Below are 17,722 nucleotides of genomic sequence, written 5' to 3' on the forward strand. Positions count from 1 at the left end.
TTATTTTAAAGATGAACAAATTGAGGTCAAAATACGTTGCCCACAGCTGGCCAGGAGGAGAAGCATTTTCTCCCACCCTGCCTCTGATCCTGAGGTGAGCTGATCCTGAGACTGGGACATTGGGATGTACTTGCATGTCCTGTGAGGTAAGCTGTTCCAAATAAGATGGGGTCCCATCCTTCTGTGACATTTCTCTTCTTTGGTCCTGCCCTTCATAGTCTCCAAAGACAATGGTGCATATGGGAGCCCCCCTTCTTACAAGTTCCTTCTCTGCTGTGTGACCCTAATCATGTCCCTTCCCCTTGGGAGCTTCAGTTTTTTTATCTGGTTAATGGGTGTGATAAATGAAGAGATGGTGCTCGCTTCAGCAGCGCATATATTAAAATTAAAATGATATAGAGGAGATTATCATGGCTCCTGTGCAAGGATGAAGCACAAATTTGTGAAGCGTTCCATATTTTCAGATGTAGAAAACAAACTTATGGTTACCAATGGGGAAAGGTGGGGGGGGGTGATAAACTGGGAGAGTGGGATTGGCATACATACACGATTATATATAATAGATAACTAATAGGAACCTGCTGTATGGCACCGGGAACCTACTCAGTACTCTCTAATGACCTATATGGGAAAAGAATCTTCAAAAGAGAGGATTTACGTATTTCTATAACTGATTCACTTTGCTATACAGCAGAAAATAACGTAACATTGTAAATCAACTGTACTCCAACAAAAATTAATCTAAAAAAATAAATGAAGTGATGGCTGGTGCTGACTATCAAACATTCTGGGACCTCCTCCAACCCTCACTTCCTAAAGAGGAAGGAGGCCAGTCATGACCAGGTTTCCTGACCATGGCAAAAAGCATGAGGCAGAAAGTTGCTGTTAGTTGGAAAAACTAGGGAAAGTTCGGAAAAACAACTTTTTAAAGTAATTTACACGATTGGTCCAAATGTGACCCTGGGATACACAGAGCCAACTGGATTCTCACTTTTCTCACTCAGGTCCCTATACTTCTTTTTTTTTTTTTTTAATGAAAAAAATTATTTATTTATTTATTTTTGGCTGCACTGGGCCTTTGTTGCTGCGCAAGGGCTTTCTCCAGCTGTGGCGAGCAGGGTCTACTCTCTAGTTGTGGTGTGAGAGCTTCTCATTGTGGTGTCTTCTCTTGTTGCAGAGCACAGGCTCTCAAACACAGGCTTAGCAGTTGTGGGGCATGGGCTTAGTTGCTTCATGGCATGTGGGATCTTCCTGGACCAGGGATCAAATCAGTGTTCCCTGCGTTGCAATTGTTAAGAAGGATTCCTAACCACTGGACCACCAGGGAAGCCCTAGTTTTGTCTTTACTGTGATGTAAGTTACATAACATAAAACATACTATTTTAACCACATTTAACTGTACAGTTCAGAGGCACTAGTACATTTACTTTGTTGTGCTCCTCTTAATGTGAACTAAGACCTCAACAGCTGTGTAAGTGAAGGTGGTGAAAACCATCCACTGATGGACTTCTCATAATATTGAAGGGACAGCCCTGGAGAAGTACAGATACCCATCTTCTAGTTCCCTGAGACCTTACCTGGTTGAGTCCAGCTGGTAGCAGGGATGTCAGGCCTGCTTGCTGACTTGGCAAGTATTAATGGCTCCAGGACCTGTTGGGTGCATGGGAGAGGCAGGACTGAGTCACTGATTGAGTCCCTTAAGACCCTTGAACATGACCTCACTCTGGCACAGCCTCTGCAAAACTCAAGACTGGCTCTTGGGGAGATGGGCACATGGCTTTGGAACTCTGCCAGTTTTAGCTGGAAGAAGCATACTATGTTAGAGTCAGGATTATCCTAAAAGCTCAATTCTACCCTCCAGCTGCTTGAGAAAGATCCAGAAACCACTCAGGCAGAAAATAGAGGTGCAGTCACTTGGTCACCACACATAGATTTGGGTCCACCTCTGTGTCAGACCCTGTGGGAGACAGAGAAATGAGGCAGGCATATTTCTTTTCTGTGGCTTTAGCAGAACATCTGTGATTTTTTTCCCCTTAATTGATATTAATGCATGCTCACTCTCCAAAATTTGTAAAATGCAGAAAAGCCAAAAGAGGAAAGTAAAAGTCATTTCAAATATTATCTCTGGAGAGAATTATTAACATTTTGCTATATTTCTTTCAGGCTGGTTATACCATATTTAAGTATATGTATTTATGTGTGTGCTCAGTCACTCAGTCGTGTCTGACTCTTTGTGACTGCATGAACTGTAGCCCACCAGGCTCTTCTATCCATGGGATTTCTCAGGCAAGAATACTGGAATGGGTTGCCTTTCCCTCCCCACAGGGGATCTTCTTGAACCAGGGATAGAAACTGAGTCTCCTGTATTTTAGGCAGATTCCTTACCTACATGTATATAAATGTATATAAGTGTGCATTTAACTTCTTATTTTGGATTTAACTTCTAAAACTGAAATTACTTTTCATCGTTCAACAAATGTTATTGAGTACCTATTTTGTGCCAACAGGTGCCAGCCAGTGGGATACACAGGAGGACAAAACATATGCGGTTCCTAAAGTCATGGCAGTTGCTGATAAGTACTATTCTGACACCTGCCTTTTTTCATTGTATGTCTGACATGTTTCAGGTCACAACAGGTATTTCTACAACAGAATTTCACAAAATAGATGAAGCCCACTTTATCAAACCCCTATTGTTGCACATTTAGTTTTTTCTCCATGTTTTCACTATTGCAAACAGTGGTCATCACTGCAGACATTTATTATAATTCGTTTAGACATTCATTTCAGTTTCTTTTGATGTACCTTCCTAGACTCCCTTGCAGCTAAAATTTGGAGACCTATTTGCTTATACCCATTGGATGCACATGTGTGAGGCTCCAAAATCACTGCAGATGGTGACTGCAGCCATGAAATTAAAAGATGCTTGCTCCTTGAAAGAAAAGTTATGACCAATCTAGACAGCATATTAAAAAGCAGAGACATTCATTACTTTGCCAACAAAGATCTGTCTAGTTAAAGCTATGGTTTTTTTAGTAGTCATGTATGGATGTGAGAGCTGGACTATAAAGAAGGCTGAGCGCTGAAGAATTGATGCTTTTGAACTGTGGTGTTCGAGAAGACTCTCGAGAGTCCCTTGGACTGCAAGGAGATCTAATCAGTCCATCCTAAAGGAAATCGGTCCTGAATATTCATTGGAAGGACTGATGTTGAAGCTAAAACTCCAGTACTTTGGTCACCTGATGCAAGAGCTGACTCATTGGGAAAGACCCTGATGCTGGGAAAGATTGAAGGCAGGAGGAGAAGGGGATGACAGAGGATGAGATGGCTGGATGGCAACACCAGCTCAATGGACATGAGTCTGAGTAAACTCCAGGAGTTGGCAATGGACAGGGCAGCCTGGTGTGCTGCAGTCCATGGGGTTGCAAAGAGTCAGACACAACTGAGTGACTGAACTGAACTGTGTGAGATTTTAAAGGCGAAACAATGTCTAGGTTATCTTCCCGCTTTGGCTGTTTACTGCTGGTTGTGAAGGTGTTAAGATTTTCTACAGATGTGCTCTTAGTGTTATCACCAGCTCATGGTGTCGAGAGGTGGTGAGGGGGCATCAGCACATCTGATTCCTAAATTAAAACTGAAGTGACAATTTTTTTCAATTAAAAAAATTTTGGCCATGCCACATGGCTTGTGGGATCTTAGTTCCCCAACCAGAGATTGAACCTGTGCCCCATGCAGTGAAAGTACAGAGTCTTAACCACTAGATGGCCGGGAAATTCCCCACAGTGACAAATTTCTGAAGACAACAATTATGAAGCTTCCAGGAAGTGGTAGAGGCAGCAGCTCCCACAGGTCAGCAGTACAGTGGTGATTTATGAGCGTCGCTCCTGGAAGCACATCCCACTCACTAGGTCTTTCAATAATTTTGGAAGAACCCAACTTCCCTTATTAAGTCTTCACTAGAAGTAGAAAATGTGGTTTCTGTTTCTTGCAACTGAACTCTGAATTGTGCAAACTACTCTTTTGAGTCTGTTGGCAGTGATTGCCTTAGCATAAATTTCTAATCATGGAATCAAAGACCCATTTTTGGTTTAAATAGTTTTATTGAGATATAATTAATATACAATAAAACTCATCCATTTAAAGTGCACAGTTTCATGGCTTTTAATATATTCAGAGTAGTGCATCCATCATCACAATCTAATAGTAGAACATTTTTTCCCCCAGAAGAAGCTCCATACACATTAGCAGTTATTCTTTACCCTCCTTTCATCCTGCTGCTTTTGCTGCTAAGTCGCTTCAGTCGTGTCCGACTCTGTGCTACCCCAGAGATGGCAGCCTACCAGGCTCTTCTGTCCCTGGGATTCTCCAGGCAAGAACACCGGCGTAGGTTGCCATTTCATTCTCCAATGAGAGTGAAAAGTGAAAGTGAAGTTGCTCAGTCGTGTCTGACTTCGTGATCCCGTGGACTGCAGCCCACCAGGCTCCTCCATCCATGGGATTTTCCAAGCAAGAGTACTGGAGTGGGGTGCCACTGCCTTCTCCGCCTTCTCATCCTGGGCAACCACTAATCTACTTTTTGTCTCTATGGATTTGCCCGTTTTGGACATTTCCTACAAATAGGATCACACAATATGTGATCTTTTTCACTGGGCTCTTTGACTTAGCATTATAATTTCAAAGCTTGCTTTTATTGCCAGGTCATATTCCATTAGTAGAGATACCATTTATCAGTTGATGGACAGTGGGGTTGTTTCTAGTTTTAAGTTATTGTAAAGAATGCAGCTGTGGACAGTTGTGTGCATGTTTTTGTATAGATGTATGTTTTAATTCGTTGGAAGAGGAAATGGAAACCCACTCCAGTATTCTTGCCTGGAGAACCCCATGGACAGAGAAGCCTGATGGGCTACAGTCCAAAGGGTCACAAGAATCAGACACGACTGAGTGACTGAACACATGTTTTAATTTTTCTTGGGTATAGACTTAGAAGTGGAATTGCTGAATTACACAGTAACTCTTGTTTAGTTTTTTGAGAGACTGCCAAAGTTGTAGCACTATTTTATATTCCCATTAGCAACGTCTGAATTTCTGTTTTCTCCACATTCACCCCAGCACTTAATATTGTCTCTTTGTTTATTATAAACACTCTAGTGGCTATCATGGTTTTGATTTACATTTCCCTAGTGACTAATGATGCCAAACATCTTTTTATGTGCTTATTGGTCACCTGTATATCTTCTTTGGAGCAATGTCTATTCAGATCCTTCCGTGTTGACAGGTAGGTTCTTTACCACTAGCACCACCTGGGAAACCCATTCAGATCCTTAGCCCATTAAAAATTTATTTCATTATTTATATAGTTGCTAAGGTTATTTATATATTCTAGATACAAATCCCTCATACTACATGTGATTTGCAAATATGTTCTCCCATTATTGGGTTGTCTTTTTGATGAAATTGCAGCACAAAAGTTTGGTTTTGTCCATTTATTTTTATGTTTTTGGCTGTACTGTGTCTTGCTTTGCACGGGCTTTCTCTAGCTGTGGCGAGCTGGGCTCCTCTTCATTGTGGTGCACAGGCTTTTCATTGCAGTGGCTTCTCCTGTTGCAGAGCACAGGCTCTAGGGCATGCAGGCTTTAGCAGTTGTGGTGCACAGGCTTAGCCGCTCCGAGGCATGTGGAATATTCCCAGACAGGGATCATATCCTTGTTCCCTGGTTAGCAGGCAGATTCTTATCTGCTGCGCCACCAGGGAAGTCCCTGAAGCACAAAATTTTTAATTGTGATGAAGCCTTATTTATCTTTTCTTTTTTTTTTTTTTTTGCCATTTGTGATTTTGGTGTTATATCTAAAAAGGCTTTGCCTAAATCAAGGTCATGAAGGTTTATGCCAGTATTTTCTCCTAACAGCTTTGTAGTTTTAACTCTTATGTTTAGATATATGATCCACATTGAGTTAATTTTTATGTATGGTCTGCATGTGGATATCCAGTTGTCCAGCATCATTTTTTGAAGGATTTCTTTCCCCCACTGAATAGTCTTGGCATCCTTGTTGAAAATCAATTGACCATAAACTTAAGAGCTTATTTCTAGATGTTCAGTTCTCTTCTCTTGATCTATCTCTCTGTTCTTAATGCCAGAAAACATTGTCTTGATTACTGCAGATTTGTAGTTAATTTTGAAATTGGCAAGTGTGAATCCTCCAACTTAGTTCTTCTTTCTCAAGACTGTTTTCAGTATTTGGTGTCCCTTGATTTCGTATGAAATTCAGGATCATCTTATCATCTTCTGCTAAATAAAAAAAGGCCAGCTGGAATTTTGATAGAGATTGTACTGAATCTATGGATCAATTTGGAGGGTATTGCCGTTTTAACAATATTAAGTGTTCTGGTCCATAAACATGGGATATCTCTCCATTTATTTAGATCTTCTTTCACTTCTCTCAACAATGTTTTGTAGTTTTCAGTATACAAGTCTTATACATCTTCTGTTAAATGTACTCCTAAATACTTAATTCTTTTGATACTCTTGTAATGTTTTCCTAATTTCATTTCATATTGTTCATTGCTAGGGTATAAAAATATAATACATCTTTTTGTAATGATCTTGTATACTACAGTCTTGCTAGCCTCATTAGTTCTAATAATTTTCTAGTTAGTTCCTTTAGGATTTTCCCTATATAAAATTAGGTCTTCTACAAATAGATATAGTTTACTTCTTTCCAATCTGATGTCTTTTATTTTATTTTCTTAACTGAGTGCTCTGGTTGGCGTCTCCAGTACAATGTTGAGTAGAAATAGAAAGGACAGATATGATTTTCTTATTCCTGATCTTAGAGGGAAAACATCTAGTCTGCCAGTAAGTAGGATGTTAGCTGTGAGTTTTTCATAGATGCCCTTTATCAGGACAAGGACTCACCCATTTTTTAAGACTTTCATTTTGTTATATGAATCATGTCCTTTCACCCGCCAATCATTTTCCTTCAGCTACTCTCTTGGCTACAACATTCCAATGACAACCTGGGTCACTATGAAAGTGTAGCCTCTAGGAATGACCAAAACTCTCCAAGTGATGGCTGATCAGCAGAGAGAGAGAAAGAGAGAGACTGCATGAATCCCTTGATCTAGGTACGATACTCCTATGCATGCAGTTTAATGCAGAACGGGTTCTCTGGTGACTGTAACTTACTGTGGATTTCCTTATGAACTTCAGCTAAATTAGTGGCTCTCAACCCTGTCAGTCCAGAGACACTCCTCCCTTAATAGCTTTCTATTGATGTAAAACATTGTTATGTGTCAACCTGGCTGACCCACAGTATCTAAGTATTTAACCAAGCATTCTAGCTGTTTCTGTAAGGATATTTTTTAGATGAGATTAACAGTTAAATCAATAGACCTTGGACAAAGCAGATTATTCTCCATAATGTGGGTGAGTCTTGTTTAATCAGTTGAAGACTTTAATAGAAAACAACTGCCCTTCCCCAAGAAAGAGGGAATTATAATTCTACCAGCAGATGGCCTTTGGACATGAATTGCAGCATCGGTTCTTCTCTAGGGCTGCAGTCTGCCAGCCTCCCCTGCAGACAAAGGACTTGCCAGCCTCCACAATTGTATGAATCAATTCCTTAAAATACGACCCCAAATTATATGCATACAAGCATACATGCATACATATATATACATGTATTTATATACCCTATTGGTCCTCTTTCTCTAGAATATCTTAATACAAGCATATACACAGAAAGTGGACATATAAGCTGAACACGACAGATGAAAAAACAGGACACAACCATTGTCCTCCCTGTGCTTCCAACCACTGACTCCCCAGAGGTAACCATTATCCTGACTTTTAATAGCATAGATTAATCCATACTAATATATATGGTATACTGACTTCTAATAGCATCAGATAGGGCTGGTTTGAGGACTTTATAGAAACAGCCTTTGCTCAGGACAATCCCTTTTGTGTCTGGCTTCTCTCATCCAGTGTTTAGTTAAGATTCATCTGCATTGTTGCTTGTTCTTGTAAAAAGCTTGTTGTTTTTGCTCCAGAGGATTCCATTGTGTGGCTCACCTCAGTTTATGTATCCATCCAGCTCTGATGGATATTAACATTGTTTCTAGTTTGGGATTATTAGGAATGTGTCATTACCAACATTCTTACACATGTTTATCAGTAAAAACTTGTAACAGTTCTAGTCAGCTATAAACCCAAAAACTGTAATTGCCAAAACCCCTTTTTCATAGCAAATATCTTATGCTTCCTTGCATTTTGTTTTCCAAAATGAAATTCATGAAGGATAATCTACAGAAATATGTATATGTCAATAGAATGCCTAGTCTGTAATATAAAGGAGGTATAAAAGGGAAGTCATTTACAATAAAATTATGTGTAACTCCATATGTTCTTGGGAACAACCACCCAAAAAGACATAATAACCCATATCTACTCATAATGAATGAGTTTGGATTCCAAGGACATTACAGATCAGACGCCACGATACACAAGCAGTGCAGGAAAATGACGGGGCAGGAGGCGCAGGTGAAAATTAAAATCAAAACAGCTGTTAGAGCAAGACACAACAGACCCAACTCATTTGTGTAAGATAACAGACATAACTTTCATTAGAGTAAGGAGAACACGCCAAGACAGGTAGAGGAAAGGAAGGTGAGCATTTGAGTATGAAAGTGTTAGTCACTGAGTCGTGTTCAACTCTGTGACACCGTGGACTATAGCCGGACAGGATCCTCTGTCCATGGAATTCTCTAGGCAAGAATACTGGAGTGTGTTGCCATTCCCTTCTCCAGGGGATCTTTCCAACCCAGGGATCGAACCTGAGTCTCCTACATTACAGGCAGATTCTTTACCGTCTGAGCCACAAGGGAAGCCGAGTGTCGTGACAAATAATTTCCATTTTATGGCCACCTGATGTGAAGAACTGACTCATTTGAAAAGACCCTGATGCTGGGAAAGATTGAGGGTGGGAGGAGAAGGGGACGACAGATGGTTGGATAGCATCACCGACTCAATGGACATGAGTTTGAGTAAACTCTGGGAGTTGGTGATGGACAGGGAGTCCTGGCGTGCTGCAGTCCATGGGGTCTCAAGGAGTCGAACACAACTGAGCGACTGAACTGACTGACTGATGGCACAGGACAGGGGAATGGTGTGGCCACACAGAAAACACATCTTCTTTAGAATCTCATTCCTCAACAGACAGGTGCATTCTGCCTTCAGGACTTTAAAAGAAAAGAGTCCTTAGCTGCAACATCCCTCATTAGGGATTAGCAGGTGGATCACAAAAGGAAGTTTTCCAATTAATGCTGTCAAGAAAGCTCATGGTGCTTCCATGAAGACAGTTTCTGAGTAAGACTGAAAAATGAGAGGTAACCTTCAAGTAAATCATCTTAATGTTAAATTTTCACAACTGAAGTTCAAAGCAACCATCCTTAAAGGAACTCAGATTTCGTGCATCTCTAATTTATTAATATTTGGCTCCAAACCTGTTAAAAAAAAGGATTATGTATACATAATGGATTATGAGTTACATATCTCTTCTATTAAATATTTACAATTGGTTTCACTTTTTTCTGCAGTAATATCATCCATGCCTTGAAACCTTTTCCTCTCAATATGTAATCAGTGATGGTCTAATATATTGACCAGACAGATTGCAGAAAGAGAAAATTATTTAATGAATTAATGTCCTTATTCCATTTATGCTTTCCTGTCAAAAACAACCTTCTCCTAAGTTATTGAGTTTTTCATGTGACAGCTCATGAAAAGCTTTCAATATTGTAATGCACTAAAGCTTGACCTATTTATATTTGTCTTGAGTTTTCATTGGATGGGCATTTGAAATTTGTGAAGGACGCAGGGCAATTTCCAACAGAGTGAGCCTGTTTCATGCATAGTGAGATGCCCAGAATCCCTGGTCCTTGTCCCTAAATGTCACTAAGGCCCCCAGTTGTGTGTGACAGCCCATAATGACCCTGTGAGTATGTAAAATGCCCCCCTAGAGAACTATTGACTTAAATCAACCTCATCTCAATTTTGTCTTCATCCCAAACTCATTTGTTGGCATTTGGGTTCAAGTATAGGAGCTGATATTCACTCATATTATATTTCATCTTCATATAGTCAGCCCATTGTTCCTGTTGATCAAAGTCTTTGGACACCCTGGTTCTGATACCCAGCATGCTGTTCCCCCCACCCCTTCCCAGACACCCTGGAAAGGGCCATCTTTCCACCGTAAAATGATGGATAGATAGTTGAACAGGATGGAGCTGGGACAGAACCCTGTGACAGTCCATTTTAGACTTTTGCTCAGGCCAGCAGGGAGCTGACATCTGATATTTTCTGGCTGCTGGTTATTTGTTGGTCTCATAGGATGCAGCCCACATTGCACCGGCTTGTTCTTAAGTAGAATGCTTAAATGCTGGAACTTCATAAGAGCAGAAAGAGCACAGTGAGAACAGAAAACTGACTCACCCAAGGTCACTCGGCAAATGATAGTCCAAGCTGGGGTACAGCTGGTTGCCCCAGAACTGACCCACTCCAGGCTCCAGGAGATTTACATTCCTCTGATGGCTACTCAGAAGCCCAGGGTGGACCGTGCACTGCTCCGAGCTGGCCTAAAAAGGGGTGGAATCCAGGGGCCGCTCCCAGCCAAGGGCAAAGTGTCCGCAAGTCTATTTTGGCATCTGGCTTGTCTCTGGAGAATGGGCAGGGAGCCAGCACTCCATGGAGAGTGTGGGATGAGTGCTCACGAGATTAGAGACACCAGCAGCTGCCTTCTCAGGCATCCAGGACAGACTGGCGGACAGAGCCCACGACGGGTGGCCCAAGCAGCGTCACCATCCTTCAGCCCTCTGTTTCCCTTTCTGTAAAGTGAAAGCTATCTCTCCTCCTTTGCTCACCTCCCAGGGGTATTGTAAAGAGCCAGCAAGGAGGACCTTCTAGAACATTCCAAAGACATTGTCCTTTACTCTGGATGAGGTGAGAGACAATGAAGGCATTTGAGCAGACAAGTGATTTGACTTAGGTTTTCACAGGGTGTTCTGGATTCTGTGTGTGGGAGGAGTGGCTGCATGAGAGGACTGTCTCAGTCATCCAGGTGAGCGATGATGTTGGTAGTTGGGCAGGTGGTGATATCTGTGGATATATCTCTTTTTATTTTTGGCTGTGCCATGCAGCTTGCAGGGTCGTAGTTCCCTCAACTAGGGATTGAACCTGTTTCCCTGAAATGGAAGCACAGAGTACTAACCACTGAAGAGCCAGAGAAGTCCTTATTTGGATGCATCTTGAAGTAGTGCCAATAAGATTTGCTAACAGATTGAGAGACAAGCATCAAAGATGATTCCAAATGGGACTTCCCTGGCAGTCCCATGGTTAAGACTCTGCATTTCCGCTGCAGAGGACATGGGTTCAATCCCTGGTCGGGGATCTAGGATCTTGCATGCCACGTGGGGCAGCCAAAAAGAAAAAGAAAATTATTACAAGGATTTTGACCTAAGGAAGGAGGAAGTTGTTACTGTCTACAATGGGATGGCTGCGGGAGGAGCTGGACTGGTAGCCTAGAGCAGAAGTTTGCTTTGGGACCTGGGAAGTTTCAGTTGCCTCAAGTGGAAACATCAAGTTGATTGTCATTAAATAAATAACCTCTGCTGTCTCTTCCAGAGAAGCACTTGACTCCGACAGCATGCACTTGAATTTGTGATGATATCTTCATTGAAAATTGGCTTCCCTGGGAGTTCCCTGGTGGTCCAGTGGTTAGGGTTATGTGCTTCCACTGTAGGGGACTCAGGTTCAATCCCTGGTCAGAAAACGAAGATCCCATGTGGGACACTGTGCTGTCAAAAAAAAAAAAAAAAAAAAAAATCAGTGTCTGTATCTGAAATATCCATCCCTCCACCCTGATTGTTTTCTTTCTTTACTTGCCTCTTAAATACACGGGCCTCATCTCCCACTTGTCTCTCTTTCTGCCTCAGGTCCAGCCCCGCTAGATGGTATCTGCTTTCTTTCTGAAATGTCCAGCATGAGTTCTAAATACTCAAGGGTGGCCTGTATCTAACATCATGGGCTTCCTTGGTGGTTCAGATGGTAAAGAATCTGCCTGCAATGTGGGAAACCTGGATTTGATCCCTGGGTCAGGAAGATCTCGCAGAGAAGGAAATGGCAAACCCACTCCAGTATTCTTGCCTGGGAAATCCCACGGACAGAGGAGCCTGGTGGGCTACAGTCCATGGGGTCACAAAAGAATTGGACACAACTGAGCAACTAACACTTAACACATCCCAACCGCACCCTCTCTGGTGTGTGAACATCCACTCAATTGTCGTCACGTGATATGGTAACAGTTGCTGCTGCTGTTGTTGTTTAGTCCTTAAGTCGTGTCTGATTCTTGCGACCCCATGGACTGTAGCCCGAGAGGCTCCTCTGTTCATGGAATTTCCCAGACAAGAATACTGGAGTAGGTTACCATTTCCTCCTCCAGGGGATCTTCCTGACCCAGGGATCGAAACTGCACCTCCTGTACTGGCAGGTGGCTTTTTCACTGCTGCGGGAAAGCCCCAGGGGAACAGACAGACACTTTATTTAAGTGGGCGGTGCATGCGAAAGAGCTCTGGAACCCATTCCTGCTGCTAAAAGGTGAGAGGTTGTTAGTGAGCTGCTGAGTCTGAGTCTGTTTCCTCATCCATAAAGTGAGCAGAAGGTCCTTTCTGGGTAGGAAGGAAGAATTAATCAGAGTGAGGCTTAAAACCGTGTCTTCCTGCCTCTGACTCAGAGTCCGACGGGCTCTTGAGTTGGGTTTCTGAGATTTAGCCTCAACCCATCAGCTGCACTGGAAGCAACCCCTCAAGACCAGATGGTTCTAGCTCCCAGCCTCCAAGAAATCCAGAACTCACAACTGGGCAATGGATTTCCTATGTCACCCAGCAACACAGGCTAGAACTGGCACCCCGGCGCTCCTGACCCCAGTCCAGGTCATTGCCCTCACCCCCACCTACCCCTACAACATGCACACACCCTCAGGGTCTTTTAACCTACAGTAAAGCGCTCCATCCTCCCAGTCAAAGAAAGCCCGCTCCACCTGCTCCACGTTCTGCCTTGCCGGGGAGTTTCCCTCTCTTCTCCTCTCTCCCTCCTGGGACACTCTGCCTGTCTGTCCTGCTGCTCATCTCTTTGGGATTGCTCAGGTCCCCATGAACTAGACTTTCATGAAAGGGTCAGTACTTTGGGTCTCCCACAGGTCTCTGAACCTAAGTACAAATTTATTACAGAGCCTTGGCTGTGTGCCAAGTGAGTATAATATAACTTATCCAAGCTTCTTAGCAACTCCAAGACATGGACACTATTCTTAGTCCCATTTTAAAGATGGGTAAACTGAGGCCCAGCAAAGTTAGAAGGCAGAGCTAGGATTTGCAAAAGCAGCCATCAGGCCCTTCACCACCATGCTATACTTTTCTAGAGATCTCACCCTGGTCAAGCCCTATGGTCGCTGCTACAGGCAGACCCCTTGGCCCTCACAACTACTGGTCTGTGGCCTAAGAGAACCAGGCTCCTGAGGGTGGCCTCCAGGGAAGATATGTCAAGGCTGAAAAGCAGGAAATGCCAAAGTGGAGCCTGGCCAGGCCAGGGTCGCCCCCTGGTAACTCCCGCCCCAGCTGAGGCGTGGCTGTGCCAGGGACTGGGCCGAGCCCTGAGGCTAAGGAGGAGCCTCCCCCAGGGAAGTCCAGGCACTGAAAAACAAGCCTCCTCCCTCTCTGCCAGCTCAGCTTTCCCAGCCCTGCTAGGGGCCTGGTGGCAAGGCCGCCCTCCCTGGGGCTGAGGCTGTGCTTGGCAGGACATTCAGCCCCAAGAGTTTGAGGCTCCCAGCCCTGCCTTGAGCTCTGTCTTCCTCTTCTGAAAACCCCTTGACATGTCTTGACCCTTCATTTTCCCCAGGGCCAAGGGACAGGGAGAGGAGACCCTGAATGCCCACATGGACTCCTAAGATGCCCATTTATCCACTGGGGAGACTGAGGCAGTGAACATGGATGTGACTTACACAGGGTCAGTGAGCCAGCAAAGTAGACATGTGTTGGACTCTCGAGCCCAGCTCTCTACACAGCCCAGGGCCTCCCCGAGGAGGTAGGAAGAACCTGGGAGGGGGCAGTGTGTGTGTGAAATCCCCAAAGGGGAGGGCATCAGTAGCTCCCCTAGGACCTGCCAAATGCTCTCATGATGCCAAGGCCCACAATTTCCTGGTCATGAGAGAATTAAGACAGGGCCCCTTGGGACTGAAACCACTTCCTTAGAAAAGAACAAACCAACATGAAATGAAACCCCAAACCAGAAAACCCCACAGTGAGCAGTTGGATCCACTGCCGATCCTGACCTTTGAGCTACAAATTTAGGTGATAAATCCAGGAGTGGCTGGATTTCTTCATTCATTCATTTACCAAACAGTTGTTCAACCACCTACTGTATTCCAAACCCTATGGTGGGTGTTTTGGCTTCAGTGATGAACAAATCAGTCCCAGTTCTCCTGGAGGCAGACTAGAAAAGAGGCAGTTACCAAAAGGCATATATGTGGCCAGCTCTATGTTGGGTCAGGAACAGGAGACTCTGAGTCAGTACCCAGAGAAGTCACCAGGTAAGGGGGAAAAGCATGGTCAGGGAAGGCTTCCAGCAGGAGGTGACATTGGAGCTGGGCTTTGAAGAGTGTGTAGGAGTTTGCAGGGCAGGCATAGGAAAACAGCAGGTGCAAAGGCCTGGAGGAGCAGGAGAGCACAGCTTCTTTAAATAGCAGCCAGAAAGCGAGTCATCCTAAAGTAAGGCTTGGGGAAACCATGCAGATCCCTGATGGTTTTGTCTCTGAGTACCCTAACACCTGCTCTGACCCAGACAAGGGACAAGAGGATGCTGTGGGTATGCCAGGGTCAGGACCAAGGACACTCAGCAGAGATTGGAAGTTGAAAGCTGGAAAGTTTCTTCCAGGCTCTTCTAACTCCCTCCCAGACACAAGAAATGGGGCTTCTGGGCAGCCTGAGACAGCCCAGGACAGAGACCCAGGTAATGGCTGTGGAAATGAGCGTGGACCAGAAGCTGGTATACAGGAAGCAGAAAAAGGATCTGAGGATGTGGGCAGAGCATATCCTGAGAGTTTCTGAGCCACCGTCCCAGCCTCTGGGCCAGTCCCTGTGGGCGCCTTGTCACCTACAAAATGCTCCTGCTCTGTCCACACCTCTGCACGTGCTGTGTGCGTTCAATCAACCAACAGTCATTGAGTCCCTGTGACACAACCACTGTGAGCTAGGCTCTGGCAACAGGGATGACTGGAACAGCCCTGCATAGTCCCTGCCCTGTTGGAGGTTAGAGCCTGGCTGGGGACGCAAATGCCAGATTGTCACCGAAGAGATGTGGACCTTGAAGGGAGAGAGTATTACTCTCTGAGAACAGAGGCACTTGACATAAACCAAGGGTATCAAGGAGGGCTTCCTGGAAGAAGGGATGCCTAAGGAGGATCTGAAGGAGGAAGGGGCACAATACAGTCAGTGGGACCAGAGTCTTTCCTCTGGGAGATGGGTCTTGTTCAGGACACTTGAACAAGCCAGTTCCCTGGGCTGAGCCTCAGTTTCCTCATTTGCACAATGGTGCAGAGGAGGCTTGAATTTCCAGCTCTGATCCCTGGCTCAAAACATTCACTGAGCAGTGAGAACAGCAGCTTTCTCAGGACTCTCTGACTCTGTGACCCAGGCCTTCCTCCTCGTGCCCTCTGTGACCTCTGCGCTTATCAGTCTGACTGCTGAATTCTGCCACATATGACGCTTAGGGTTGTGAAACAACTACTCAGTTCCCCCAAAGGCTGCCAGTTCAGACTCCCTGGGCTCATACCCTAGACAGCAATTCTTGCTTGCCCAGGAAATGTCAGCCCCCAGGGGATGCTGGCCTGGGGTCATTGTTTCAAGGGCTCTTTCAGAAACAGCTCCATTTCTGGAGAAAGCCTGACCTCAGGGGATAGCAAACCTGGGTCCTGGACTCAGAGTTGACAGTGCCTTGGACAGCTCGTGACTGTATAGTCATTACATCTTATCCTTTTAGGGCTTTGAAACCTTCACTGTGTATTCATGAATTTCACAAATATTTACTGTGTACCTACTATGTGCCAGGCACTGCTCTAGGCATTTAGACAGGCAGCAGTAGACAAAATCCAGACAGGAAAAGAAAAACAAAACCCTTGCCTTTGTCAAGTTCACATTCTGTAAATGAGTTGACAAAAATGTACCATAATGTCGAGTGGTAACAAGTGTTTTGCAGAAAAATGCAAAAAGGATAGAAGCTCCTAAATAAGACAAGGAGGTCAGGGAAGAATTCCCTGAGGAGGCAAGAAGTGAATAAAGCAAGAGTGGGAACTGTGGATATCTGGAGAAAGGGTACCAACACAGAGGAGAAGGCATGTGCCAAGGTCCTAAGGCAGGGATGAATCAGGAAGAGTAAGAAGTAGTGTGACGGGAGTCCAGTGATGGAGATGGAGAGTGTTAAACATCAGAGTCGCATTTGGGAGTGCGCTTTGTCAGGGTGAGAGTGTATGTATGTTTATGTGACAGAGATAAAGAAAGAGAGAGAGATACAGTCAGAGAAAGAGAAACCTCTAGAAAGACTCACATTCCTCTGTCTTTCTTTCACCTCCCCCTCCTCATCTTGACATTTCAAGATTACAGGGGTGGGGAGGAAGATAGATGATTAAATGATTTAAATGTGCAAGTAAAATAACAACTCGGTGAGCACATTATGCAAATCTATGCAATTAACATCACAAATGAGGTGAAGCCACTGGGGCCAGAAGAACTAATTTCTCTGGGGGCTCCAGCTCCATTCGTGCCCCTCCCCGCCAGCCAGAAACTTCTCAGGGTGGAAGGGAGGTGCTCGTAAGACTGAGCTCACAGGCTTGTAGGCTACAGGCTTGTAGACTGAGCGTCTTTACCTTCCCTACTTCTGCATCCTTCCTTCACCTATCAGAGGCAGGAACAGTTATTGTTCTCTTTTGTTAAAGAAAAAAGTAAGGTCTGGAGAGGAGGAGGAAATTAGCACTCAGGTCTCTTGAGGTTAAACTTTCAGTTTAAAGTTTTCCATTTCATCCCCTGGGGGAGGTTTGAGCTTCTGGGAGGAGCAGCAGCTTTCTCAGGGATTTAAGGAAGGCTAACTGCAAGGAGATCCAACCAGTCCATTCTGAAGGAGATCAGCCCTGGGATTTCTTTGGAGGGAATGATGCTAAAGCTGAAACTCCAGTACTTTGGCCACCTCATGTGAAGAGTTGACTCATTGGAAAAGAGTCTGATGCTGGGAGGGATTGGGGGCAAGGGGAGAAGGGGACGACAGAGGATGAGATGGCTGGGTGGCATCACTGACTCGATGGATGTGAGTCTGAGTGAACTCCGGGAGTTGGTGATGGACAGGGAGGCCTGGCGTGCTGCGATTCATGGGGTCGCAAAGAGTTGGACACAACTGAGCTACTGAACTGAACTGAACTGAACTTCCAGTAAAGGACCAGTTACTGTTTCAGGCTTTGTGGGCCATACTTGATTGTGCCCTTGTAGGGTTAAAGCGGCAAAGGAGATATGTAAATAAATGGGCATGGCTATGTGATAATAAAGCTTTATTTACAAAAAACAGAAAGTGGGCCAACCCCGCAGCTGTCCTTTGTAGTTGCTTTAAGAGATGTGGTTTAATCAGAGCTCC

General features: G+C 44.4%; 1 non-coding gene across 1 annotated transcript; it reads left to right on the top strand.

Moving 5' to 3' along the window:
- Positions 1-355: 355 nt before the first annotated feature.
- Positions 356-462, top strand: LOC138417969 (U6 spliceosomal RNA). Its single transcript, XR_011248380.1, has one exon. It is a non-coding gene; the product is annotated as a U6 spliceosomal RNA (small nuclear RNA).
- The last annotated feature ends 17,260 nt before the right edge of the window (positions 463-17,722 follow it).

Source organism: Ovis canadensis, chromosome 13 (assembly GCF_042477335.2).
Source record: "Ovis canadensis isolate MfBH-ARS-UI-01 breed Bighorn chromosome 13, ARS-UI_OviCan_v2, whole genome shotgun sequence".
NCBI classification, from domain to species: domain Eukaryota; kingdom Metazoa; phylum Chordata; class Mammalia; order Artiodactyla; family Bovidae; genus Ovis; species Ovis canadensis.